The sequence below is a fragment of the Oncorhynchus mykiss genome, chromosome 17 (assembly GCF_013265735.2).
Source record: "Oncorhynchus mykiss isolate Arlee chromosome 17, USDA_OmykA_1.1, whole genome shotgun sequence".
NCBI lineage: Eukaryota > Metazoa > Chordata > Actinopteri > Salmoniformes > Salmonidae > Oncorhynchus > Oncorhynchus mykiss.
In genome coordinates, this window is record NC_048581.1 from 70,959,807 (window position 1) to 70,987,439 (window position 27,633).

The following is a 27,633-nucleotide window of genomic DNA, read 5'->3' on the forward strand; positions in this document are numbered from 1 at the left end:
GTAGGCCTCCTTGCTCGCACACGCTTTTTCAGTTTTGTCCACACATTTTTTATAGGATTAAGGTCAGGGTTTTGTGATGGCCACTCCAATAGCTTGACGTTTTTGTCCTTAAGCCATTTTGCCACAACTTTGGAAGTATGCTTGGGGTCATTGTCCATTTGAAACCCATTTGCGACCAAGCTTTAACTTCCTGACTGATGTCCTGAGATGTAGCTTCAATATATCCACATAATGTTCCTGCCTCATGATTCCTCCAAACATAACGATGGTCATTATGGCCAAACAGTTCTATTTTTGTTTCCTCAGACGAGGCAATTTCTCCAAAAAGTACAATCCCTGTCCCCATGTGCAGTTGCAAACCGTAGTCTGGCTTTTTAATGGCGGTTTTGGAGCAGTGGCTTCTTCCTTGCTGAGCAGCCTTTCAAGTTATGTCGATATAGGACTCGTTTCACTGTGGATATAGATACATTCGTACTTGTTTCCTCCAGCATCTTCACAAGATCCTTTGCTGTTGTTCTGTGATTGATTTGCACTTTTCGCACCAAAGTACCTTTACCTCTAGGAGACCGAATACGTCTCCTTCCTGAGCGGTATGACGACTGCGTGGTCCCATGGTGTTTATACTTGCGTGCTATTGTTTGTACAGATGAACATGGTACCTTCAGGCATTTGGAAATTGCTCCCAAGGATGAACCAGACTTCTGGAGGTCTACAATTTTTTTCTGAGGTCTTGGCTGATTTATTTTGATTTTCCCATGATGTTAAGCAAAGAGGCACCGAGTTTGATGGTAGGCCTTGAAATACATCCACAGGCACACCCCCAATTGACTCAAATTATGTAAATTAGCCTATCAGAAGCTTTTAAAGCCATGACATCATTTTCTAGAATTTTCCATGCACAATGTAGATGTCCTAACCGACTTGCCAAAACTAGTTTGTTAACAAGAAATTTGTGGAGTGGTTGAAAAACATGTAAACTTCCGGATTCAACTGTACATGTACACACACACACACAAAAGCCATCGTTTTTAAAGATTCTGTTGACTGAGAAATATTGATCATTGTTAGTAAAAGAAGGAATTGTCACAGTAGAAGACTTGGGTTTATTCCATTCAAAACCGTCACCTTCTGGCCTATAGACACTAACAAAATGCACACACACGCACATATACACATCAAACATTCTCCTTGTAGTCCAAATGCATTATTCACTGTAAAAGGTGCACAGCTTGCCTGAGTTTGAGCATTTACAATTCAAACAGGGCAGAGGCTGAGTCTGCATTGAGAGAGGCTGTGGCTCCAATCTACATACAGGACGTGCCTGACTTACCAGATGAAGAGGAGGTGAGAGACCCAGAGAAGAAGAGGGAGTGGAGGGAGATAGAGGAACAGAAAGCAAGAGAGTGAGAGGAAGAGGGGAGGGATAGTGAGCAAGAGAGATTGAAATAGAAGAAGGGAGAGAGAAAGAATATTTTGCTCGTGATCTGCATAACTGAGGCTTCACATGATATGATGTCTGTCACATGATGTCCCTCACTGACGTAGGCGGAGGCCTTAACAGTCACTAGGCGATTTCTCTGCTACCCTTACAAACCTGGACCCCTTGAACAAAGACACAGTCTCTGTGTGTGTGTCTACTGGGACATTGCAGTCTCAGCCATCAGTTCGTTGAGATGGATTTATTTTAGATATAACAATAAAAGGTCAACTTTGAGACACAGATAAGGCCACTGTTCCTCTCAGGAGGACCAGCTTCACATTTACACAACACAGACATTCATGCCCAGGCCAACAGTCCCTACAGACTCTCTGGGGCTCCCATAGACATTCATCAAAACACACTGAATTGGACCATATGAATGGATAGATACACAAGCTGACAGAAGACCCGTGTCAAGCATCAACTCTTTAACAATTAAGATATGGAAACCCCCTCCTAATATGGAGGAACACACATACAAACCTTTGGACGTTCTTCTGTCACAGGACGAAATCAGGCATTGAGCACCTGCTCACACCCCCAGCCTGTACAGATGTAAGATATTCATTTGAGCCAGTTTGTTGCAGGAAAATAATCCTAAAGCAACAGGAAATGTGAATTATTATGTGGATTATAATCAATGGACATTTTTTTAAATCAAGTCTGAAATTTCATAATGGGAAATTACAAAGTTCAGAAGCCTTTTTAAACCTCAAATACACCAAAAGTTCTCCTGCAACAGGCAGATCAAATGAATATTAACATCTGTACCCCACTCTACCCTATGGTGACACACACGTCACCAAACCCCACCTGTCAGCGTGAAAGAGAACACCTCGGACAGGAGTGGAGCAGGACGATGTCAGACCCCACGCCTATCCTTCTCCGATATACAGACACCTCTTCTTCCAACACAACCCATAATGCCCCTACATTTAAAACATAACTTTCACTCTTTTGTGCCTAGGAAATCATTTGGACCGCTCAGCCCAGAGTGGATACCAGTGCAGGAACATTTACACATGCATCATGGTTCTGGATCCAGTCATCATAGTCAGCCTCCCTAGTAAAACACATTAGGAGACAAACAAACAGAGATTCTGATTCAAACCAGATGGCCAGATGCAGCAACAGGGCTTGGTGAACTGCACTGTGAAACCCATACCGGCCGGCTGAGGTTAAGTCACCGTTTATAGGTGATATTTCTCAACAAGACATGACAATGGATTCCCAATTTATAGGTCACAAAATGCCTTTTTATGGCCTTTTACCTAAACAGTTTACATTTTACTCAGCATACTTGTTTACAGCATTCATTATGTGTCTATTTGGCTTCAATCAGCAGACATTAGAGGCAAAAAGAGGAAGAAGAGGATTTAAGTAAATAAATAAGACCAGGCCTGCTCATTAGAATCAAACGAGAAAGAAATTACACCCCAAAAAGACTGTTAAATATGTGAGCCTTTGATCGCTGCCCTAAATGAGCAAGATCCACTCTACAGAAAGGAATGTGTGCGTGTGATGATATTGACTGAGGCTTGCTTTACAGAGAGGGGTTTAACTGAGGTAAAGCTAACCTAACTCCAAAAGTATGCAGCACAGAGCCGTGAGTCAAGAGCACAGACCCAGAGACCAGGGAACTATTAGTCTGAACATTCAGCAGTCTAGGTGTTGACAGCTTGAGGAAACACGTCACCTCTACCGTATAGAAGAAAGTCTGATGAAGATTTAGTAGAAAGGTAGAGACATTTTGTATAATAAGGTTTAAACTAGGGTAAAGCACAAATAAGTGTCAATGCTTTTTACACTGTATCGTGCAGTAAAATATTGTCCGTATAATTCGGTATCTGTTTGTTATGACATTGGATTTTTACTGTATGTTCATAAGAATGGAGACCGGGATGGTTTTCCAATACTTTACTGAACAGAAAGCCAAGTTCATCACTTGCTTTGTAGCTGAATTAGTTATCGTGAAGCATACTACTAGATTATAGGTACACTAGACCACTATGGAACATTCACAACATTGCATGTGTCTGACAGGATCCAGCCTGGTGAAATGTAAACAGAGTCCCCCTGGCTTGGCCTGCCTCTCTGTCCACTGTCCTGTGTGTGAGAAGACCACAGAGCAGAGGATTATGGAGGGGAAATGGATGTTAGTTAAAAGCTGACCTCTGACATTGATACAACAGTCTTTTGATTCGCTGGATCAGGGTGTTCTGTTCTCTGGTGTGGGCTCTAAATGCAAGCTGTCACTTAAATAAAGTCATTATCTAGGTTTTATCTGAGCGTCAGCTGGATAAAGATGGTAAATCCCTCCCCAATGTGATTCTGTATGGTTTGTTCTATTCGTGACAGAAAGCCAAACAGACAGTTGTCAGATTGTTGGTTTGTTTGAAACTGCCAAAAGCATAGAAAGTGCTGTTCCACATTAGTGACACCACATCAGGATCCTGCGAGAGTGTGGTTAGAGAGTGATGATTTCACACCTTCGATGTGTAATCCCTCCTCCATGATGTCTCAGTCCCCAGTGAGCCTGCAGTATTCTCCTGGTTAACTTTAACACATGACAACCTGCATATTCACCACATCACTCTGCTGGGTTGGTGGCAGTGTGGTGGTACTGAACTTACAATAACCTGTGATGCCATGGACTGATAGATTCTGGTCATTAGAAATGACATCTTGTCAATAGTCAAAGCTAATTTGAACACGTTCAACTTCAAACTGAGTGAAAGAAGAACGCTCCCTGCTAGCTCAAACTACAAGGATATCAGGTTGAGAGATAAATCACTGAGTGGCCTAAACATGAAAAATGGCCTTGACTTGTTAGTTATATAGTCTCCTATTTCACAAGACACAAGGTCCTAAACTTTTCAATTGCAATGCAGACTTTATGAGTTCAATAACTCTATGTGACTCTGCTACACTGAGACAGTCCAGACAAACTGTGGGTCATTTATTTACATACCAAACTATCAACCCCTCAACAGACCAGTAAAGGGTTTGCTTTTCATTGTTAGATGTTATTGCACTGTTGGAGCTAGGAACACAAGCATTTTGCTACATCCGCAAAAACATCTGCTATGTGTGTGTATGCGACCAATAACATTTGATTTGATTTGATTCTGCAGTGTCAATGACACATTTTAGGAGGGGACCCTTACCTGATGTCAATTACTTGAAATGAAACACTCTATCCCTCACAAAGTGCTTCATTCTTAGAACTGTCTGGCTTATCTTTAAAAAAAGGTCAAGGTTCGTTGAAGCTTATCTACATGAACTCAATCCAAGTTCCTCACTCAGCCACAACTTTACAGCGATTCAGTGAGCTGGACCAAGCGAATGCTGAAGAGCAATACTGAGCTGTTCTCAGGACGTGTAGTATGACTAAGAAGATTAATAGGACAAAACAAGGTCACTGGAGTCCAAAGCCAATTCAATTCACAAAATAGCTATTTTTCCTCTCTCTCCTACGGCTTTCCTTCCTCTAGCTGTTAATCTGGCTGTGTTGTATAGGCCCTGTCTGTTGGCTCTCTGACCATAGCCATTACTATTATTAGGGTGACAATGTTATTCTGGGCTGGCCAGTTGTAAAGGCACCAACAGCCATCTCCTTGGCAATTAGTCAATTTACACAAATAAATGTGTCCCTACAAGAGAGAGCATCTGCGTTGCATTCAAATATGCAGTGCTATACGGAGTTGCTGGAGCAAGAGTTTGGGTTTCTTGTGCAATAATTATCCTCTAGGAATGGAGGATTTAATAGGGTGATATTGGTAAGGCCTACTGAAGGAACCTCACATGGTGCCCATTCTGAAATACTCTTAACGCTGCCTCCCATCTCCCTCTCGCTACCGCAGGCACACATGCACGTACACACACAGCCTTTTAAACATGTTACATCCATAAACATGGTGTAGAATAGTCTTAAAAGTCTCATGTTCTCAAGTTTCAGGTGGAAGACCATTACAGTGCCCAGTGGTGCCATTACTATCAAATGGAGATACACTGGTTACACTATTCTTGTGGGGACCTAAAATCCCCAAATGGTCCCCACAAAGATAGTAAAATTCTCCCTTGTGGGGACATTTTCCCACACCCCCATGAGGAAAAAGGCTATTTTAAGCTTAGGGGTTAGGGTTACAATTAGGGTAAGGGGTTAGTGGTTAGGTTTAGGGTTAGGGGTTAAGGTAGGGTTATGGTAAATAGATTTAGGGTAAATAGAATTTGGAATGGTAATTAATTTTAGGTTCCCACGAGGATAGAAGAACATAACATGTGTGTGCGTGTGCAGGTACATGTTGTTTGTGTGTGTGTGTGTGTGGTGAGGTTGTGAAGGAGAGGATGTGCGTGTTTTTTTTGGGGTGTTCAGGATCTCTGGAAGCCGTACGTTGTCCCTTCTCTGATCACAGGAAGCTGGCAGTGCCTCAGACCTCCTATTAGAGGCAACTTCCTGACCTCTCCCTCTCCTTTCAGATGGATTGATAAGCAGAGTCCAGAAAAGCAGAGCGGCTACTCTTTCATCTGTGAAACACAGGGCTCACTAGCGTCCTCCTGGCTATTAATAGACACACACACAAAGTATGGACACTTAAACACCTCAATATGCATAGCCAAGAGAAAAAGGCTTCTGTATGCATAGAATCTTTGGGACATCATAAAATGTTGACCGGTGATGAAGGATCTTTCTGGTCTCTATAATAGTCCTCCTCTGTTTTGTTGTTGAGCTTTGACGATATCTGCTACTGCGTCACTCATGGATTCTGCTGTGTGCTTTGAGTCATTGTGAGCTGTGGATGTGATGGGGACCAAAAATAACACTTCGCCCACTCCTCAGATGATGCAGAATACGCAGTATGAAAAGCCTGAGCATGAGGGAATAGATGCAACACAGTCCGCAAGACATCTTGGGCCAGATACAAGCAAACCTACACACCAGAACATGTTCATTTTAGCTTATAAAACATTCATTTATTACACCACTTCAAATATGATTTAACATTTAAACAATGTGATATACCAATGTGTTGGTTAGATTGAATTCTACCATGGTCATGCTTGCAGCTCAATACGCTACTAAAGGCAACCGATATCCAGTCAGTTGGCTAAATCAATAAACCATTCCAATACATCACTGACTGCTGTGTCATCAAATCCATTTTTTGCGACTAAACAAATGAATACTGATCCAATGGGATTCAGTAACACAATGAAAATAGGAAATGCCATCATTTTCCATCCCAGAGGGAAACATTTAAGTGAAAGTGTCAAAATGTCTATTGTTTTGTCTTTTAGCCACCTGACTTGGGCCACTCTTCTGATTTGTTTGTTATGTTGATTATATATACATTATATGGATATAAAAAAAAAATAATAGAATCGACAGTGAGAAACTAACTTTCTGGCCATTTTGGTGATGAAAATGCCAGGCGATAACGTCAGATACAACACTTACCTCTGCTGGTGACTCTGGGCTATCCTAATACTTTAAATAACAACTAGGAGGTGTAACAGCAAACTCATCATCCTGCGTATAGGACTCATCGGAGTTCACCAGAGCAGAGTAAGGGGACTGTAGATGAACAGAAGGTAAACGTTAAACTGCTGAACGTGCCAATAGTCACAGGAATGTCATGGGAAGTGGAGAGGGGCTGGTAATTAGGTGAGGGGACAGAGATGGAGTTAGATACCGCCACAGCTGTGTTTCTGGTGTATCTTAGCCAGTGTGTGTGACAGTGTGTCAGCGCTGGCCTTTGACCCTGGCCTAAGGGACACAGAGATAATGACTGCATCTCCTGATGTTAACGGGAAAACATGTAAAATGACATGAATGAACAGTGCAAACCCTAACAAGTGTGGGCGGGTGGAAATTGTAGGCTGTGGTACGTAGTGAAGTCAGTGTGTGACTGACGGCTGCAAGACTCCCCCTTTATTCCAGGTGACAGTTCATTAAGCCAGGATCAGCACCAGTGGAGATGCAGGCGGAATAAGTCCTCTAGACTCCAAAGCAGAGCAGAACACTGCCTTCATGGCTAGAAACTACTGGGGAAGGAGCTCTCCGGCAAATCCAGGATTTATTCACATCAAGGGGGAGAGTGCATTGATCAATTTATTCTCCTAATTTCAGAGTCGAACAAACATGTAAACAGCAACCACAAGGTTTGTATGCAAATCGAACAAAATCACGAGGACGGATGTTTTCCTACAGGAATGTAAAGTTAATGACAGTCAAAGTTACAAATCGATTCAGAATAACAAGTGCACTTCTCCAGACATTGGGATTCACTTGCCCTCTCCCTCTCTCCTACATACTGTAGATAAGCTGGTCTACATCACTATCTAGTGAGTCTGACTTCATCCTCTTCTCCAGTCTCTCTCTGGGTCAGAGAGGGATTTTCTGATGCCTATCTGTCTCAGTCCAATACCCAGAGTGCTTGGCACCTGTTCAGTATGACCTCTAATAACAGTCTAGGAAAATAGATGGGGATCAGACTAAAGCAACAAGACACACAGAGATACCCCTAGTCTGGCACAAGATTACGATTTGTTTTTGTTCAGGAATCAGCTGTGGAACACACACAGTGCCATGAGGACCATCTCTCCTGCTTGTTAAAAACATGTAATTGCAGATCACTATTAAGAAATGATAACACAATAATAAAAGCTGGGTGACAGTTCCATTTTTAAACATCCATATTTGATATCGATTGCTGCAAACTAATTGCCCTTTAGGACAAAGGATATGTACTCCAGTCTAGTCTGTATGAGACATGTTCGCCTCCCTGTGGAAAAACAAAAGTGTTTCAACACTGAGACAGTAAACACAAACAACTAAGTGAAGGTGGAGAACAAGACTCCTCAGAGCTTAGAACAAGATTTGGTCCCATAGAATTAGAAAACAAGGAAAGTTACCCCCGACACTGAATAAAAGGTTGACCCTCCTTTAAACCCTAAATAATAATTAAAACAACGTGGATAGCAGAAAACATGTCTACCGTTTACCCTCACTTCTTGGACAGACCAAACTGTTCTTCATCCTGTAAGCATTACATGACAACGCAGGAATTTTGATAGCGCACAGGGCTGAGGGCCAGAAGGTTGTGGGTTTGCAGACAACTGTGGACAAGAATAGGGTGGAAAGATAACATTTATAGTAAAAACATTGCATGAATCTATCATCGTATTTGTAGTTCCGGGAAAAAAATGCCTTTTATAAACATTTGATGCAATTCTATATAATTTTTCACATTAGCGGGATATTATTTTAATACCACACAAATTAATGAAATTACAGGCTAGGGAATGGACAGCTAGCTAGGCCTATGTGTTCATCTTACCATATTTATCCAATGGCAAATTAGTGTCTTGTTCACCATGAAACTGTCCCTGTTGGCAAATAATAAAAAATGAGACGTCATGCAGAAACATTAAGCTTTAATTTCTGGCTACTCTTCTTCCGTGGCTTAACCCAATGAGAGGTCACAAGTGTTTCCCTAAAAGCTGTCTGGGTTTTAGGGCTGTCTCCAATTGGTTTAAATCATGTCTTAATCCATTTTTCTCTATTTAACTAGGCAAGTCAGTTAAGAACAAAAGTATTTTTTACAATGTCATATATAGACACACCCTATGTGTTTTAATGAATTCAACTAGATACAGTGCCTTCGAAATGTATTCACACCCCTTTTCCACATTTTGTTACATTACAGCCTTATTCTAAAATGGACTAAATAAAAACATTTAAAAAACAGAAATACCATATTAACATAAGTATTCAGACCCTTTGCTATGAGACTTTCAAATTGAGCTCAGGTGCATCCTGTTTCCACTGATCATCCTTGAGATGTTTCTCGAACTTGGAATCCACCTCAAGATTTGGAAAGGCACACACCTGTCTATATAAGATCCCACAGTTGACAGTGCATGTCAGAGTAAAAACCAAGCCATGAGGTCGAAGGAATTGTCCGTTGAATGCCGAGACTGGATTGTGTCGAGGCACAGATCTGTGAAGGGTACCAAACCATTTCTGCAGCATTGACTGTCTGCAAGAACACAGTGGCCTGGATCATTCTTAAATGGGAGAAGTTTAGAACCACCGAGACTCGTCCTAGAGCTGGCTGCCCAACCAAACTGAGCAATCGGGGGAGAAGGGCCTTGGTCAGGGAGGTGACCAAGAACCCGATGGTCACTCTGACAGAGATCCAGAGTTCCTCTGTGGAGATGGGAGAACTTTCCAGAAGGGCAACAATCTCTGCTGCACTCTACCAATCAGGCCTTTATGGTAGAGTGGACAGACGGATGCCACTCCTTAGTAAAAAAGGCACATGACGGGGGGCGGAGCTAGCATGTTGGAGTGAACGGCTGTGCGTGAGAGGCTACTGCAACTTTTTTGCGAAATAATCTAATTTAACCTACTTTATGGCACTTTTTACAACAAACGTTTCTTTCTAATACAAGATTGTAACTTTTTATATGAAAATGCCGAGTAAGAAGCGACCAAAGGACAATAAATCCACAGCGGAGGCCTACTCCCCACTAAACAACGAGACAGACATGGCGGGAGGCACATGCAACAACGTGACACTTACAGAACTTACCCGGGCTTTGGGGGAGCTACGTGTTGCTATAGCTGAGGATCTTAAGGCCACTATTGCTGAACTGGACACCAAAATCGAGAGCATCATTCGAACGGTCGCTTCGCATGGCCAGAGTATTGTGGACCTAGAGGAAGCTTCTGAATTCAACGCTGGTAGGATCGATGAGTTAGAGAAGCTATGCACGTCATTGCAGGATAGTGTGCAGAGGCTTTCTGTGAAAGTGGTGGACCTGGAGGGCCGTTCCAGACGTAATAACCTTCGCGTTGTTGGTCTGGCAGAGGGGGTAGAAGCGGGCTCTCGCCCCACCGACTTCTTCGCCAAGCTATTGAAGGATGCAATGGGATCGGATGTTTTGGATTCGGATCCCCAGCTGGACCGTGCACATCGCTCCCTTGTCCCAGTGCCTGGACCGGGCCAACGTCCTCGCCCAGTAATCATCTGTTGTCACAGTTTCAAGACCAAGGATCTTATCCTGCGTGAAGCTCGAATGAGGGGCAACCTGTCACATAAAGGGCATCCATTCCGTGTCTATGAGGATTATGCGCCCGATGTGGCAAAGCATCGCGCCGACTACAGAGATGTCATGACCAAACTCTACAAACTCCATCTTCGCCCAGCCTTACTCTTCCCTGCAAGACTAAGAATTACCCCGCCTTCCGGTGAGAAGATTTGTCTCTCCTCGGTTTTGGACGCAGAGAAGTTTATCCGGGGATATACACCAATCCCCCGTACAGGTTAGAGTGCCTTGTTATTGCGTGTTAGGGTCTGCTCATGGACTCGAATCCATACTATACCACATTGGGTGAAAACGTATTAAACGGGCTCAACAAGGGCTACCGAACATGTAAGACGCTGAGCAGACCAATGGATGGCGGTCAGAGCTCTCATTTAACATTAAATTCACTTTCATCCCGGCTGTGATCAGAGCGATGCATATTTTTTACTTCCAGGTTTGATCACTGACACCTTCGGACGGATATACTTATATTCCCCCACTTTTGTTTTGTTTCGTTATTTATTTTACAATCCTTACATTATTCTTACTACCATACCATTTATTTATTGCTTGCAGGGGACTGGGGGTGATGGTTGGGAGGGGGCAGACACCTGGTTAGCAAGTTGATGTTTTGTGCCGTTCTGCCTTTGCCTGGCCGTGGGCCTCTCTCCCGACTAGAGTCCCACCAGCCCTCTGTAGTGCTTATGTCTGTGTAGGTGTGCGTACATATAATTACTATTTGTACTTTATTACTATTTTCTCTTAGCAATTTAGTATTATGTATGTGTATATTTTAAATCAGTGTAGATTGTTATTCTGGGGTATGAATGTTTGTATGTGTATATGTGCATATGGATGTATATACAGATTCTTTAAATATATATTTTTATATATGATTTTTTTGTGTGGGTATGTATACATACATATGTATGTATGTATGTATATGTGTGTGTGTATGTGTGTATGTATACATAGGTATGTGTATGTATATGTGTGTGTGTATATATACATAGGTATGTGTATGTATATGTGTATGTATATATATATGTATATATATATGTATGTATGTATGTATGTATGTATGTATGTATGTATGTATGTATGTATGTATGTATGTATGTATGTATATGGATGTATATACATATTCTTTAAATATATATTTTTATATATGATTTTTTTGTGTGGGTATGTATACATACATATGTATGTATGTGTGTATGTATATATAGGTATGTGTATGTATATGTGTGTACGTATATATACAGTGCCTTGCGAAAGTATTCGGCCCCCTTGAACTTTGCGACCTTTTGCCACATTTCAGGCTTCAAACATAAAGATATAAAACTGTATTTTTTTGTGAAGAATCAACAACAAGTGGGACACAATCATGAAGTGGAATGACATTTATTGGATATTTCAAACTTTTTTAACAAATCAAAAACTGAAAAATTGGGCGTGCAAAATTATTCAGCCCCTTTACTTTCAGTGCAGCAAACTCTCTCCAGAAGTTCAGTGAGGATCTCTGAATGATCCAATGTTGACCTAAATGACTAATGATGATAAATACAATTCACCTGTGTGTAATCAAGTCTCTGTATAAATGCACCTGCACTGTGATAGTCTCAGAGGTCCGTTAAAAGCGCAGAGAGCATCATGAAGAACAAGGAACACACCAGGCAGGTCCGAGATACTGTTGTGAAGAAGTTTAAAGCCGGATTTGGATACAAAAAGATTTCCCAAGCTTTAAACATCCCAAGGAGCACTGTGCAAGCGATAATATTGAAATGGAAGGAGTATCAGACCACTGCAAATCTACCAAGACCTGGCCGTCCCTCTAAACTTTCACCTCATACAAGGAGAAGACTGATCAGAGATGCAGCCAAGAGGCCCATGATCACTCTGGATGAACTGCAGAGATCTACAGCTGAGGTGGGAGACTCTATCCATAGGACAACAATCAGTCGTATATTGCACAAATCTGGCCTTTATGGAAGAGTGGCAAGAAGAAAGCCATTTCTTAAAGATATCCATAAAAAAAGTTTGCCACAAGCCACCTGGGAGACACACCAAACATGTGGAAGAAGGTGCTCTGGTCAGATGAAACCAAAATTGAACTTTTTGGCAACAATGCAAAACGTTATGTTTGGCGTAAAAGCAACACAGCTGAACACACCATCCCCACTGTCAAACATGGTGGTGGCAGCATCATGGTTTGGGCCTGCTTTTCTTCAGCAGGGACAGGGAAGATGGTTAAAATTGATGGGAAGATGGATGGAGCCAAATACAGGACCATTCTGGAAGAAAACCTGATGGAGTCTGCAAAAGACCTGAGACTGGGATGGAGATTTGTCTTCCAATAAGACAATGATCCAAAACATAAAGCAAAATCTACAATGGAATGGTTCAAAAATAAACATATCCAGGTGTTAGAATGGCCAAGTCAAAGTCCAGACCTGAATCCAATCGAGAATCTGTGGAAAGAACTGAAAACTGCTGTTCACAAATGCTCTCCATCCAACCTCACTGAGCTCGAGCTGTTTTGCAAGGAGGAATGGGAAAAAATTTCAGTCTCTCGATGTGCAAAACTGATAGAGACATACATACCCCAGGCGACTTACAGCTGTAATCGCGACAAAAGGTGGCGCTACAAAGTATTAACTTAAGGGGGCTGAATAATTTTGCACGCCCAATCTTTAAGTTTTTGATTTGTTAGTAAAGTTTGAAATATCCAATAAATGTCGTTCCACTTCATGATTGTGTCCCACTTGTTGTTGATTCTTCACAAAAAAATACAGTTTTATATCTTTATGTTTGAAGCCTGAAATGTGGCAAAAGGTCGCAAAGTTCAAGGGGGCCGAATACTTTCGCAAGGCACTGTATATATTTATGTGCATGTATATATGTGTGTGTGCATGTGTATATATATATATATATATATATATATATATATATATATATATATATATATATACACACACACACATACATACAGTGCCTTGCGAAAGTATTCGGCCCCCTTGAACTTTGCGACCTTTTGCCACATTTCAGGCTTCAAACATAAAGATATAAAACTGTATTTTTTTGTGAAGAATCAACAACAAGTGGGACACAATCATGAAGTGGAACGACATTTATTGGATATTTCAAACTTTTTTAACAAATCAAAAACTGAAAAATTGGGCGTGCAAAATTATTCAGCCCCCTTAAGTTAATACTTTGTAGCGCCACCTTTTGCTGCGATTACAGCTGTAAGTCGCTTGGGGTATGTCTCTATCAGTTTTGCACATCGAGAGACTGACATTTTTTTCCCATTCCTCCTTGCAAAACAGCTCGAGCTCAGTGAGGTTGGATGGAGAGCATTTGTGAACAGCAGTTTTCAGTTCTTTCCACAGATTCTCGATTGGATTCAGGTCTGGACTTTGACTTGGCCATTCTAACACCTGGATATGTTTATTTTTGAACCATTCCATTGTAGATTTTGCTTTATGTTTTGGATCATTGTCTTGTTGGAAGACAAATCTCCGTCCCAGTCTCAGGTGGGGCGGCAGGGTAGCCTAGTGGTTAGAGCGTTGGACTAGTAACTGGAAGGTTGCAAGTTCAAACCCCCGAGCTGACAAGGTACAAATCTGTCGTTCTGCCCCTGAACAGGCAGTTAACCCACTGTTCCTAGGCCGTCATTGAAAATAAGAATTTGTTCTTAACTGACTTGCCTAGTAAAAAGGTAAAGGTAAAGGTAAAATAAAAAAAAAGGTATTTTGCAGACTCCATCAGGTTCTCTTCCAGAATGGTCCTGTATTTGGCACCATCCATCTTCCCCTCAATTTTAACCATCTTCCCTGTCCCTGCTGAAGAAAAGCAGGCCCAAACCATGATGCTGCCACCACCATGTTTGACAGTGGGGATGGTGTGTTCAGCTGTGTTGCTTTTACGCCAAACATAACGTTTTGCATTGTTGCCAAAAAGTTCAATTTTGGTTTCATCTGACCAGAGCACCTTCTTCCACATGTTTGGTGTGTCTCCCAGGTGGCTTGTGGCAAACTTTTTTTATGGTTATCTTTAAGAAATGGCTTTCTTCTTGCCACTCTTCCATAAAGGCCAGATTTGTGCAATATACGACTGATTGTTGTCCTATGGACAGAGTCTCCCACCTCAGATGTAGATCTCTGCAGTTCATCCAGAGTGATCATGGGCCTCTTGGCTGCATCTCTGATCAGTCTTCTCCTTGTATGAGCTGAAAGTTTAGAGGGACGGCCAGGTCTTGGTAGATTTGCAGTGGTCTGATACTCCTTCCATTTCAATATTATCGCTTGCACAGTGCTCCTTGGGATGTTTAAAGCTTGGGAAATCTATTTGTATCCAAATCCGGCTTTAAACTTCTTCACAACAGTATCTCGGACCTGCCTGGTGTGTTCCTTGTTCTTCATGATGCTCTCTGCGCTTTTAACGGACCTCTGAGACTATCACAGTGCAGGTGCATTTATACGGAGACTTGATTACACACAGGTGGATTGTATTTGTCATCGTTAGTCATTTAGGTCAACATTGGATCATTCAGAGATCCTCACTGAACTTCTGGAGAGAGTTTGCTGCACTGAAAGTAAAGGGGCTGAATAATTTTGCACGCCAAATTTTTCAGTTTTTGATTTGTTAAAAAAGTTTGAAATATCCAATAAATGTCGTTCCACTTCATGATTGTGTCTCACTTGTTGTTGATTCTTCACAAAAAAAGGCAGTTTTATATCTTTATGTTTGAAGCCTGAAATGTGGCAAAAGGTCCCAAAGTTCAAGGGGGCCGAATACTTTCGCAAGGCACTGTATATACACAGTGCCTTGTGAAAGTATTCGGCCCCCTTGAACTTTGCGACCTTTTTCCACATTTCATCTTCCCTCTTTCTTTCTACGTGTCCTTGTTTTGTATGTCGTGTTTTGTATTATTTGTTCTGCACCCAGAACTCTGGGTCTTGTTGTTCCTGTATGCTCTTTAATGTTTAGATAAGAATTGTATACCTGTCTTGTATACCTACCTATACACCATTATTGTGTGTGTTTAATAAAAAATATTTGAAACAAAAAAAAAAAGGCACATGACAGCCCGCTTGGAGTTAGCCAAAAGGCACCTAAAGACTCTCAGACCATGAGAAACAAGATTCTCTGGTCTGATAAAACCAAGATTAAATTCTTTGGCCTGATTGCCAAGCATCACGTCTAGAGGAAACCTGGCACCATCCCTATGGTGAAGCATGGTGGTGGCAGCATCATGCTGTGGGGTTGTTTTTCAGTGGCAGGGACTGAGAGACTAGTCGGGATCGAAGCAAAGACGAACAGAGCAAAGTGTAAAAAGATCCTTGATGAAAACCTGCTCCAGAGCGCTCAGGACCTCAGACTGGGGCGAAGGTTCACCCTCCAACAGGACAACGACCCTAAGAACACAGTCAAGACAAAGCAGGAGTGGCTTCGGGAGAAGTCTCTGAATGTCCTTGAGTGGCCCAGCCAGAGCCCGGACATGAACCCGATCTAACATATCTGGAGAGACCAAAAAAATAGCTGTGCAGCAAAGCCCCCCTCCAACCTGACAGAGCTTGAGAGAATCTGCAGAGAAGAATGGCAGAAACTCCCCAAATACAGGTGTGCCGAGCTTGTAGCGTCATACCCAAGAAGACTCGAAGCTGTAATTGCTGCCAAAGGTGCTTCAACAAAGTACTGAATAAAGGGTCTGAATACTTATGTAAATGTGATATTTATGGTTTTTATTTTTAATAAATTAGCAAAAATTCCTAAATGTTTTCCACATGTTTTTGCTTTGTCATTATGGGGTGTAGATAATAAAAAAATATGTTCTAGAATAAGGCTTAACCTAACAAATTGTGGAAAAAGTTTTTTTTTTTAAGTATGCATTGAGCATGTCTGATGCTTTAAGCTCACTGTTCGATGAAATAACTCTCAAATGACTCAAGAGGGAGCCAGAGATCAAGATCATAAAAAAAAAAAACCTGACCCGACTATCCACATGCTCCTACTGGTTTTCGCAGATTCTGCCTTACTCTCCCGAAGTTGCCGGTAATAGGCTACATGAGGAGTCAGAAAACTTTCATGTGTAATGCCAATTTATCTTACCATTTCTACCGATCTGCGTGCCAGTTATGGTTTTCATATGTACATTTGTAGAACGGTTTAATTTCATTATTATAATAAAGTCTTCGTATCTCAAAATCACTGTCACGTGGTTAATCAAAATTCTATCTAAATGAAAATGATGCAAACCTAAAAAAGTAACTTCTATTGCCAACTATGTAAAAATAGCCTATAAAGCTAACAAATAAAAACATTGCAGCCTGCAGGTAGAAAATATCCTGATAAAAATAAATATATCACATTGGCTATGCACGGCCTGTCTGCAACGAACTTGAAACACTATCAGGTTGGGTCTGGCCTGAAGCTTCTTGCAACACTGTCCAACATATTTTGGGCCCTAAGAGTTACCCGAGCCAGTGAGCTTGGGACAGATACAGCTGTAATGTATTTGCGCAAGGGATAAGAAGTAATCAGGTAGGCCTATTTTATGACATTTCCACTGGGTCACAACACAGTCATCAGATTACCATATTGCAAATAAGAATACAAACACATCCGTCATGTAATCATTAGCTTAAATGATGACACCCTTGTAACAGAAAACACACATACACGGATTTCATCTCCCTGAGCAGCGTAAAGCATCTGTTACAGGGGTGTCATAGATAGCAGCATCATTACTACTTGGATCTCATCCAGACTCAATATATAATTTCCCCTCTCCAGGTAGATAAACACAGAAAGGCCATAAAGAGCAGCGCTTACAACACAATATTTCAATATGACTGGGGATCAAAGGAGAGCGCTGGATAGGAGAGACACTGAACTAATAAAACAGGCTCTTATCTGGGGAGGGGTCCTTCCACAATGACCTCTGTTCGTGTCACATGGGGTGACTTTTAGATGCAGCCAACCCTGGCTCATCTCAACTTTTAACATGCCACTCCATTGGAATTCACGAGCCGCCCGATTGGCCCTCGGTGTCTCAGCGGGCTACCACATGCTTCCCCGTTTCCGTGACCACCATATCTAATGGAACGTTTCATTTAAAAAAAAAGAATTACAGCCAATCAAAGACAGCTTCTCCCTCTTGAGCCCATAGAGAAGCTTTCAGAGAAGCAACTGATCTTGACCCAGCCTTTTATGCAGAGAGAGAGAGAGGAGTAAGAGAGCTAGAAAGGGAGGGGAAAAAGAGGGAGGATAGGCTCCCAACCCTGTCAGAGGATTTGTAAAGGTCAAACTATGATTAATTTCAGGGTTAAAGAGTTCTCTGGGTTTGTATTATTGCTGAGCAAAAACCCTCCGGCGCAAAAAAAACAGCCGTTTAAAATTGGATCCTCTTAAACGACAAAGACAAAACATTCAATTTACACAATAAAAAGCCGCCACAACATCTCATTTGCCTCCTGACCTAAATGAGTGTTACCACGCGGCACAGATGTTGCTGCTTACCACTTTAAAGGACACAGGGAGTGGAGGAGATAGGGATTTGGTCCAATAATTACCAGTAAACCTCTTCAGGGTTTTCACTGGAGGTTTGCATCCATCTCCATGCCAATACTGACACTACAGACAAGAGAGGAACCATGGTAAATTCAACAGGCCTATTGTGTTTGTGTGGTGGTGGCCACCAGGGTCTCTCTCGCCTTAGTGCTGTGGCCTCTTCAGAACTAAAACGAGAGGGTCCTTTTTAAAGGGACATTCATATGCCAAACCAGGCTGACAGTTTTATTTGACTGGGCTGCTTGTTAACATGATGAATAGCAAGGTGGGTCTGTGTTATGCAGATCAGATCGGGTTACTGTGAGGACAGACGTCAGTGGGCTTTTAGGGCGCTCACTGAGGCCGGGTTAAAACTCAAACCCAAACACCCTCCATATCCCTTCTCCTCTGATTTTACTCCAACTTGGGTTTCAGCTTAGGCCAGTGGTGCATACAAGAGCAGGCTTTTTCCAAATACCACGACTAACCTATTGTACCACGTGAATTAAGATACTGGCAAGAAGAAATGACTGCAAATGGGAAGACTTTGCAGGAGTTACAGTAAAATTACTATAACCTGCCCTAGTATTAACTACTGGTCAAGTGTTAACATTCAAGCACCATTATCATTGGCAGTGGTGCGCCAACATGCCTTGGCAGTGCGTTAGGTGAGTTATCGAACACAGCTTTAAAACACACCAGTGGAGAGTTAAGTGGGTCACACGATCAGGCTGATCAGATATCTGCTCTCACACAGTGCTCATGTTAATAAGCTCTGTAATGAGTCTCATTAGCACAAAGAAAATCAATCAAGCCAACGGCCAGCATTAATAATTCAAAGGAGCGCGTTGTGCAAGTTAAATCCACTCCTGTCTTCCCCTATCCTAACCTCCCCTGCCTAGAACTGCCAACTCTGGTTACACAGCTACACTGGCTCTTTGACACACTTGCAGTAGGGTTAGTAATGTGCAGCTACTCTTCATCAGAATATATTGGCATTGTTGAAATGGACAGATTGAATTGTTCTGAAGCCAGAGGCAAATCAAACTAATCCCCTGAATCAATACAACTAGGCATACAGCAGTCTATTCATCCTGTAGTCTATCTATACAGCAGTCTATTCATCCTGAAGTCTATCCATCCTGTAGTCTATCCATCCTGTAGTCTATCCATCCTGTAGTCTATCCATCCTGTAGTCTATCCATCCTGTAGTCTATCCATCCTGTAGTCTATCCATCCTGTAGTCTATCCATCCTGTAGTCTATCCATCCTGTAGTCTATTCATCCTGTAGTCTATCTATACAGCAGTCTATTCATCCTGTAGTCTATCTATACAGCAGTCTATTCATCCTGTAGTCTATTCATCCTGTAGTCTATCCATCCTGTAGTCTATCCATCCTGTAGTCTATTCATCCTGTAGTCTATTCATCCTGTAGTCTATCCATCCTGTAGTCTATTCATCCTGTAGTCTATCCATCCTGTAGTCTATCCATCCTGTAGTCTATCCATCCTGTAGTCTATCCATCCTGTAGTCTATCCATCCTGTAGTCTATTCATCCTGTAGTCTATCCATCCTGTAGTCTATCCATCCTGTAGTCTATCCATCCTGTAGTCTATCCATCCTGTAGTCTATCCATCCTGTAGTCTATCCATCCTGTAGTCTATTCATCCTGTAGTCTATCCATCCTGTAGTCTATCCATCCTGTAGTCTATTCATCCTGTAGTCTATCCATCCTGTAGTCTATCCATCCTGTAGTCTATCCATCCTGTAGTCTATCCATCCTGTAGTCTATCCATCCTGTAGTCTATCCATCCTGTAGTCTATCCATCCTGTAGTCTATCCATCCTGTAGTCTATCCATCCTGTAGTCTATCCATCCTGTAGTCTATCCATCCTGTAGTCTATCCATCCTGTAGTCTATCCATCCTGTAGTCTATCCATCCTGTAGTCTATCCATCCTGTAGAAGACAGTAGCTCACAGTAACGCATAACATATTCCCATTTGCATACATTGCTTTTCTGAGAACAAATCATGTTATACTAAAGTGACTAATTCTTATTGGAGTTTTCCTTTAGTCAATCTTTTTCAGAAGCCAGACTGAGTGTGATTGGTTGGATGAAAGCTCAACAGTGGTCGGTGAAAAATCTGGTCAGTAGTAGACCTGAGTCATTTAAAATGGATGGCACTTGACTGGGCCTTCAATAGGACCTGAATGGGACCAGCCAACACAATAAAACCACTGCGGAAGAGTAGGCATAAAACCCCTGGACACCAGCTTAGCGGAAGCTTCTTTATAGCACAGAAGAAGAAAAGAAGAAAAAAAACTGCCAAACTCTTCCTGAAATCTCAAGCTTCTGAACATTTAGAAAATAATCAATATTTTTGAGAATTCTGGAGATACACATGTGAAAGTGTAGGGAATGGTAGAGGGATGTGGATCTCAGCGCTTACTTAGCCCAGTCCCTTTTACTGTTAGTTATTCATTTCTGAGAGTTCAACACAGTTCTTTAAATGGCCTGGCTTTCCCAACCTCCTTGGCTTTCCTCCAGACTCACACAGTGCATGTCATCAAAGAGGGTGCTCTTGTGCAACTATGTCTGACATCAGCAACCGTGGCTGTTTTAAAGGCTGTTATAGAGAACCAGATTTAGATTTTTTAAAATGTTTTATTATTATAAAAAATAAAAAAAATAGCCCAGTCCCAATCCCAACCCATATACACCATGAACATCATCAATCATTTCCCAGGGAGACAATTCAAGGTCTGATTTTGGCAGTCTTGCAGGTCCCTGTGTTGACTTAGCAGTTTTGTCACTCTTAGTTAATAAACAGCAAGGTTATATAGTAGCCTAGCTACAGTACTGTCTATACTATGTACGCACCTGCCTTCTCCGATTACCTAATCTCCAACACTGAGGTCAGCTAAAGTCCCCATTCAAAATAAAACACCCATATCTATATCAATCGGCATGAAAACATACTTTGCTGAGAACCAGGGAGGAAGAGACTGGTTGGAGTGTTTTCTTTTAGGAAGGAACAAAGGAGTTCAGTGATGTTCGTAGCCATAAAGTTCCCTCGCACTGTTCTAGCTTCTGCACACAAAGCAGAGTTTTCAAGGCCGTCTGTAAGAAATGTCTGCCGTTGGGTTGGTTTGTCGGGAAAAGGTTTACTTTTATTGTGGCACTGCAAACACAGGCAATTAAAGGCACATTCCAGAGGTTGGCTGTTGCCCTGTAATAGTTTACAGAATGGAGGCCTGATGAGCCTCTGCCTAGACTGGCAGCCCCTCCTCTCTCATTGTAGACCCTCTTTTACAGACAGACCAGGCTTGGCCTTCATTAGGGCTGCTTACATTGCTGATAGAGGACGTGTCACATAGAGGGATGTCTACTTCTTCTTGGAAGAAATGAAACCATCATGTAGAGGTAAAAGGTATTGCTTTCAATAATCGATGAGTGCCCCGATTTAACACTGAATAGAGCTTTTGTTTGTCACACCCAGTTTAACTAATAACTCTTGTAATAAAGTTTGCACACACACAGTTCAACTATTTTAAACAGTTCTGGAAAATTAATGTTGTCTTAATATATAGCCTCATAGTGAATCATACCTAAACACAATACAGTTTATAAGTGCTGCATATGAAAGTCTACCCAACGCTCATTCCTTTCACTCTAAAACAAATACAAGCGGAGAGCATGTGTAGAATGACTGCTTCAAATATCCCATACTGCATGAATGGCTTTCTTAAAGTCAACTTATGTTAGGGCACACAGATAATGAACAATGCCTTGCTGACTCTGATATGCATGGCTGAGTCCATTAAAACCTGAACACATGAGGGCTTCAGTAACCCACAGGTGTCCTCCAGACCAGTGCTCTAGCAGAGAAGGAAGTGTCCAATGCCTCAAACTGGAATAGAGATATGGTCTATACTATTCAAGAGCAGTATGTATTCAGAGTTTTCTCATGATGTTTTCTCAAACAAGGAGCCAGCACTATTCCACCTTACCAACTACCACCACTGAATCTTTTAACTGATACTAACTGAAGTTTTTGGCAGGGAGGGAGTAGCGAGATGCCCTGTAAAAGTAAGGGTAAGTGTATAAATAGAGAAGGAGAGAGAGGGTCCCTACCTCCATTGGTGCAGAATGAAGCCCGGTCACTGGTCTCCACACAGCTACACAGCTGTTCACTCTCTGATTCAGCAAGGGTGTTCAGCTAGTGACAGAGAGAAGAACCAATATATGATACATCCTTGTATAATGCATCTCTTCATCAAACACATACAATATGCTGTCTCTCACATGACAAAAATTCACATTGGGACATAGTAGGTTTACAGATAATCTCGAAAGGCATCGACATTTTGAAACATTACAATGACATAAATCCAGGTGCATTAGGCCCTACTCCCTTTGAGTATATGACCTGGGCAAAATTACCCCAAAATACCACTGATAGAGAAAATATGTTGGAAAAAATATAGTTCTGTGCCTCAGTCTAACAGTTCATAAAATCAGAAGTCTCTATGAAAGGTTTGACAAAGTATGCGTATTGGAGTAGAATACAAACCAACTATTCATCAGCGGGCCAATTAATGTGACTTAATTCGTCTTTGATTTGTACTGGTGGATGCGTTATCTTTCCGGAGCAGATGTAACTTCCCCACGGAAACGGTACAAAGAGGAATGCACTGCTTTGCCGATTGAGAAACAAAGTCCACAGACTGCATTTACACAGCACAGCGTTTGTGGAAACTGGTAACCACACTGATGCCGTTGTCATGCAACCATCGTTTTATTATATTTCTGCAAAAACGTGGGATCCTGTGAAAAACGACAACTTGCATCACTCACCGTTCTACTGGATTCTCTCTTCTTGGAGCTGCGAGTGAACATACCAGTCTTGTTCCAGGACGATGGGATGATAACTGAGACCAATAAAGCAAAAGGTACACTTGAAGAGTGTCCGCGCACGTTCGTAAACATGTGGCGCTCGACTTTCCTCAAACAGAGAGCCCTGCCCTCGCGTTTCATTCATCAATGAAGAAGCGCGGTTTTCGGATACTCCAGCTCTACCTTATTGCCTCCAATAGAAGCAGCACATTCCGCAGAATATCTTGACAGCTAAATATTGCAAGTAACACTTTACACTGTCGTTATTAATTACATTTCACTCCGTTCATTAGGCTACATAGAATCAAAATGTAATTGACATTACAAGTGAATTGTAAGAGTATTTTTCCATCATATAGGCCTACTGAAATAAACTAAACAGTTGGAAAACTTTGCCTTTGAATCGTTCATGAGTTTTCCTATGCTAATGTTTTACCATCAGACTGTAACCAAGCCAACCCAAGAAACTCCCCTTCTCAAACACAGAACTGAGGACTCACTTCACTGTATTCTTTCCAAGTCACATTTGGTCAGAAATGATACATTTTACCCCCATTTGTTTGATGAAGTGTCCAACTTTTTCCTCCCACTCTGGAATTTCCCATTTCAATTTCCTGTGAGGTATAGCTGGCAGAGTTGGCTCTCCAACAAGTGCTTGCCATTTACCACCAGAGAAAAGCGTTGCCGCATCACCAAGACACAGGCAGACAGACTCAATGCACTCGAGAGCTTTGAGTCCCAAGGCTTTTCCTCTCAAAGGATAATTCTTCACAGAGAGCAGAGCCATGTTAAGAATATCACTGCAATAATCTCCATGCTCAGGGCTCTATTCACTTTACTGGGCAATTGTATCTATATATATATATATTTTTTAATTTATTTATTTATCTTAGATTCATTCAAGGGATGGTATTACTGCCTAATATATTATACAACTCCTTGAATTCCCTCTTGGCTTTTCTCTATTTTCAACATGCTCATGTACCACTCAATTCACTACATTTCTATGTGCTTACCTTGCTTCATTTCCCACAATGTTCAGACATCTGTCTTCAACACTTTTGAATCTGGAACAAGGTTGCACTACTCTGAAGAAGCAGCACTGAGGCACAGATGATAAAATAAAGATAGTCAGCGCTGTCTACTGTTTGTAGGTGGGAGCTTTGATCTTCAGACTTCCTCACTCCTGTAGACTAAAACATCCACAATGTTCCACATCAGCAGACTCTATACAGACAGAGAGATATATATGCACGCTCGCACACACACACACACACACACACACACACACACACACACACACACACACACACACACACACACACACACACACATACAGTTTGTGTATGTACAGCAATGATGGTGATGGTGGTGGGGGCTGTTCTACAAGGTGTTTTATCTGCCGCTGGGTTTACGCTAATCCTGATGTTCTCTAAAAACAGGATGAGGATCATCATGGCCGAGGTGTCTAATATTTATTTTTCCCAGGGCATGCCATGATTTTTAACCTCACAATTTTCAGTGTTCAGAAATAAAATGTCCTTAGGATAAAGGACACATGTGTTGGGAATGTACAGTAGAGCCCCAGGACCTATAAGGACCGATGTCGCTGTTTAATCTGTGTGGGAAGATCTGGGAATATGTCTGATTTGAGCACACACAGGCACAGACGTAGACAGACACAGATGCAAGCACAGGTACAGATACAGACACAGACAACCATACCCCCCCCCCCCCCCCCCTCCCCACACACACACCTGATTCTACACAATGGTTAGATATAAACTGTAGTTCAAAATAAAAAAATACAAACATGGAACAGAATAGAAATTGATTCTAAATATTCACTCCAGTACAAGATGATGATGTGAAACCATGTCATCTATACATAATACACACAAAACACATATTCCACATTGACAGGGGACTCCAACCACTCCCAGCATTAAATGTGCTCTAAAAAAAATATGAACATGCAGTCTGCACAACTCCACGAGGTTAGATTAAGGAAACAGCTGAACTTGCTGTACTGCATAATTCAGAGGTAACTCTCCCTGCACTGCTGCAGGGGGAAATGTCAAAGCTTTCCAATGGAATACTGCATACTAAGGTGGTTTTAGTAGCAAACCCACAAAGGGGTTTTCTGTCTGTTACCACTTAGTTAGCATGGCACAGGGCTCTGGTTGGTGATACAGGGTGCAGTGACGCTGAACTCGCCCGAAGGGGAGGAGGCAACAGGTCAGGTGGGACACTGCGGCTGCTCTAACCCTAGGCTAAACCCTTTACCTGGATAATTATATCACCCCACCTATTTAGCAGTCTGTTCCAGATTGAGTATTGCCAGAGGATATGAGTGAGCATGTGAAGAGCGGTTGTGTATGAATTCCTGATAAGGTTAGATTGAGCTCAAGTCATAGCACCTCATATAAGTACTCATGAAAACAGATTCCATGTGATTAGGATGCAAATAAAACAGTAGAAAAGTGTCCACTGAGAGATTGTAACTCATAAGCATATTAGAAAGTGATTGGAGAAACAAGTTAATTACCCAATTTACCTTGTAGGTGTCAGAGTAGTTGTTCGATCTTCTCCTTTTGACAGTGATAATTGAAGTTGGAGCTGTGAATGACAGTGTGATCCTAGCAGCTGGGCTCCGTAGACTTACAGGTGTTTGCTGGGTCTTGTTAAAACAGAACATGCCTACGTGAGGAAGGATCCATGGAGATGGTAAACAGTAACCATACCAGGTGAGTTGGAGGGCGCGCAAGCACACACACACATACACACATTCTACTGGCAGAGATGTCGTTCTAAGTAACATAGCTACACATGCTTTTAAAACAATCAATAAAATGCTCATAACCATTACAGGTAAAGTCATGTATTTTTCTGGCATCATGTTAGTGCTGAACCAATGACCATAACATATTACAGAGGACCTTACTTCCTACATTGGAAAACATGAGATTGAATGGGCTGTTTAATTTAACCTGAGGTCTGGGGGAATGTCCATACATCTGGTCAATGTGGGCTGCTACAGTACATTGGATGTTATCTCTCTGAGGATTGATACTCTGCCAAAGACCAGTGGTTTTGTTTAGATAATGACATGATCATGGTCATGGTCATGGTCCTTGTATGTTAGACCCACAACATACCCACAGAAGTGCTACATCACAAACTGTCTGGACACTAAAACAACTGGTTTCAGACCGACCTTATTACATTGAATGCAATATCTACTGTAGGCTACTGTCGTGTCTTTGGCATCATTAAAGGTGAAGACTGTTATTTCATTAAATCAATTCTCTGTAATTATTTTTATGTGATTAAACTAATCATGTGAATGTAATTAACTAGGAAGTCGGGGCACCAAGAAAAATCTTCAGATTACAAAGTTATAATTTTCCTAATATAACTCTTCAGATATTTTAATATCTGATCAATTAGTCTTCTAATTAATGAATTATTCTTTATCTCACTTTAGTCTCATTCCAAACGTTGTAAATTGTTGGTTATCTGCACGAACCCAGCCTTTACTATGAATCATCCATACACCAATTGGCTTAATCATTTATTTACAAACTAACTAAATAATCACAGAAATGCATAAACAAACAACACAGTAGATATGGTTACAAGGAAATGATGGGGGATGTTCCCTAGTGGTCTAAGCCGATATGATGGCTTGGTGGAAAAAGGGAAGTGGGTGTGGACTGAAAACATGCGGGAAAGACAAATGGAATCACTATACAGTTGATAATTATATTAATTGAAATGCTAATCCTTTGCACATGAACGCTCACTCATTCAGGTATAATTGCAATTCATATATATTTACGCCCAGTGTGTCGTCGTGATTTCTGTTGGAATCCGGTCCTTCTGCAGAGATTCAGTTCGTCATGCATTTCTCTCTGCAGCATGCCTACGTGAGGAAGGATCCATGGAGATGGTAAACAGTAACCATCTCTCAAAAGATCCAAGTATTTTGTGGTTAGAATGAATACTTCAGAGTACCATTCAGAAATGTTCTCATAGAATAGATGTTTCGGCGGTTGTCTGACTTCGCATCCCAGGTTGACATAATTTCTAGCTGCAGACTAGTAATTAGTATCTAAGATTTGCTCTTATTCTGTTGGGATTGACAGTCTCAGAATTTAACCATTTCCACCCGTGTAGCCAATACTCCCCGTGGTATGGTTAGGAATTCAACAACCATTGCACCCTTAGCTTATGCTGAGGTTTTTGTGGTCTGAAGAAGATTTCCTCAGGAGGGGTTTTTATTCGTAACAATAGGAAAGTGCGGTTCATGTCGCCAGATCATGTCTGTGCTCACAGAGGCGGGCCAATGACTTAGTTAAACTTTAAAGGGAATACAATTCTCTCTAAAGGTTTAACATCACATTACATCATTTCACAAATAGTTTCATCTTTACTCATTCATTTTATACAATAATTAGATGCAAACCTCATGATTTTGGAATGTACACATTTAGAGATATAGTTATGTGTGTTTCCTGTCCTCTCTGAGGTCACCAAATGAAACACACTCATCATACCCATCACTTAAGTGTCCACGGACCATTCCCACAAGTGGATATTTTGTT

The 27,633-nt window shown here is 41.6% G+C and overlaps 1 protein-coding gene across 1 annotated transcript in view; it reads right to left on the reverse strand.

The window, feature by feature from the left end:
- The window catches only part of prickle2b (prickle homolog 2b), a 108,930-nt gene extending 85,726 nt beyond the window's left edge, over positions 1–23,204 (reverse strand). Inside the window, exons 1-2 of the mRNA XM_021569615.2 lie at positions 22,988–23,204; positions 22,265–22,349 (exon numbers count right to left, since the gene is read on the reverse strand). The gene's annotated coding sequence lies outside the window, so the exon portion shown is untranslated. The remainder of the gene's footprint in view (positions 1–22,264; positions 22,350–22,987) is intronic.
- Positions 23,205–27,633: the final 4,429 nt, after the last annotated feature.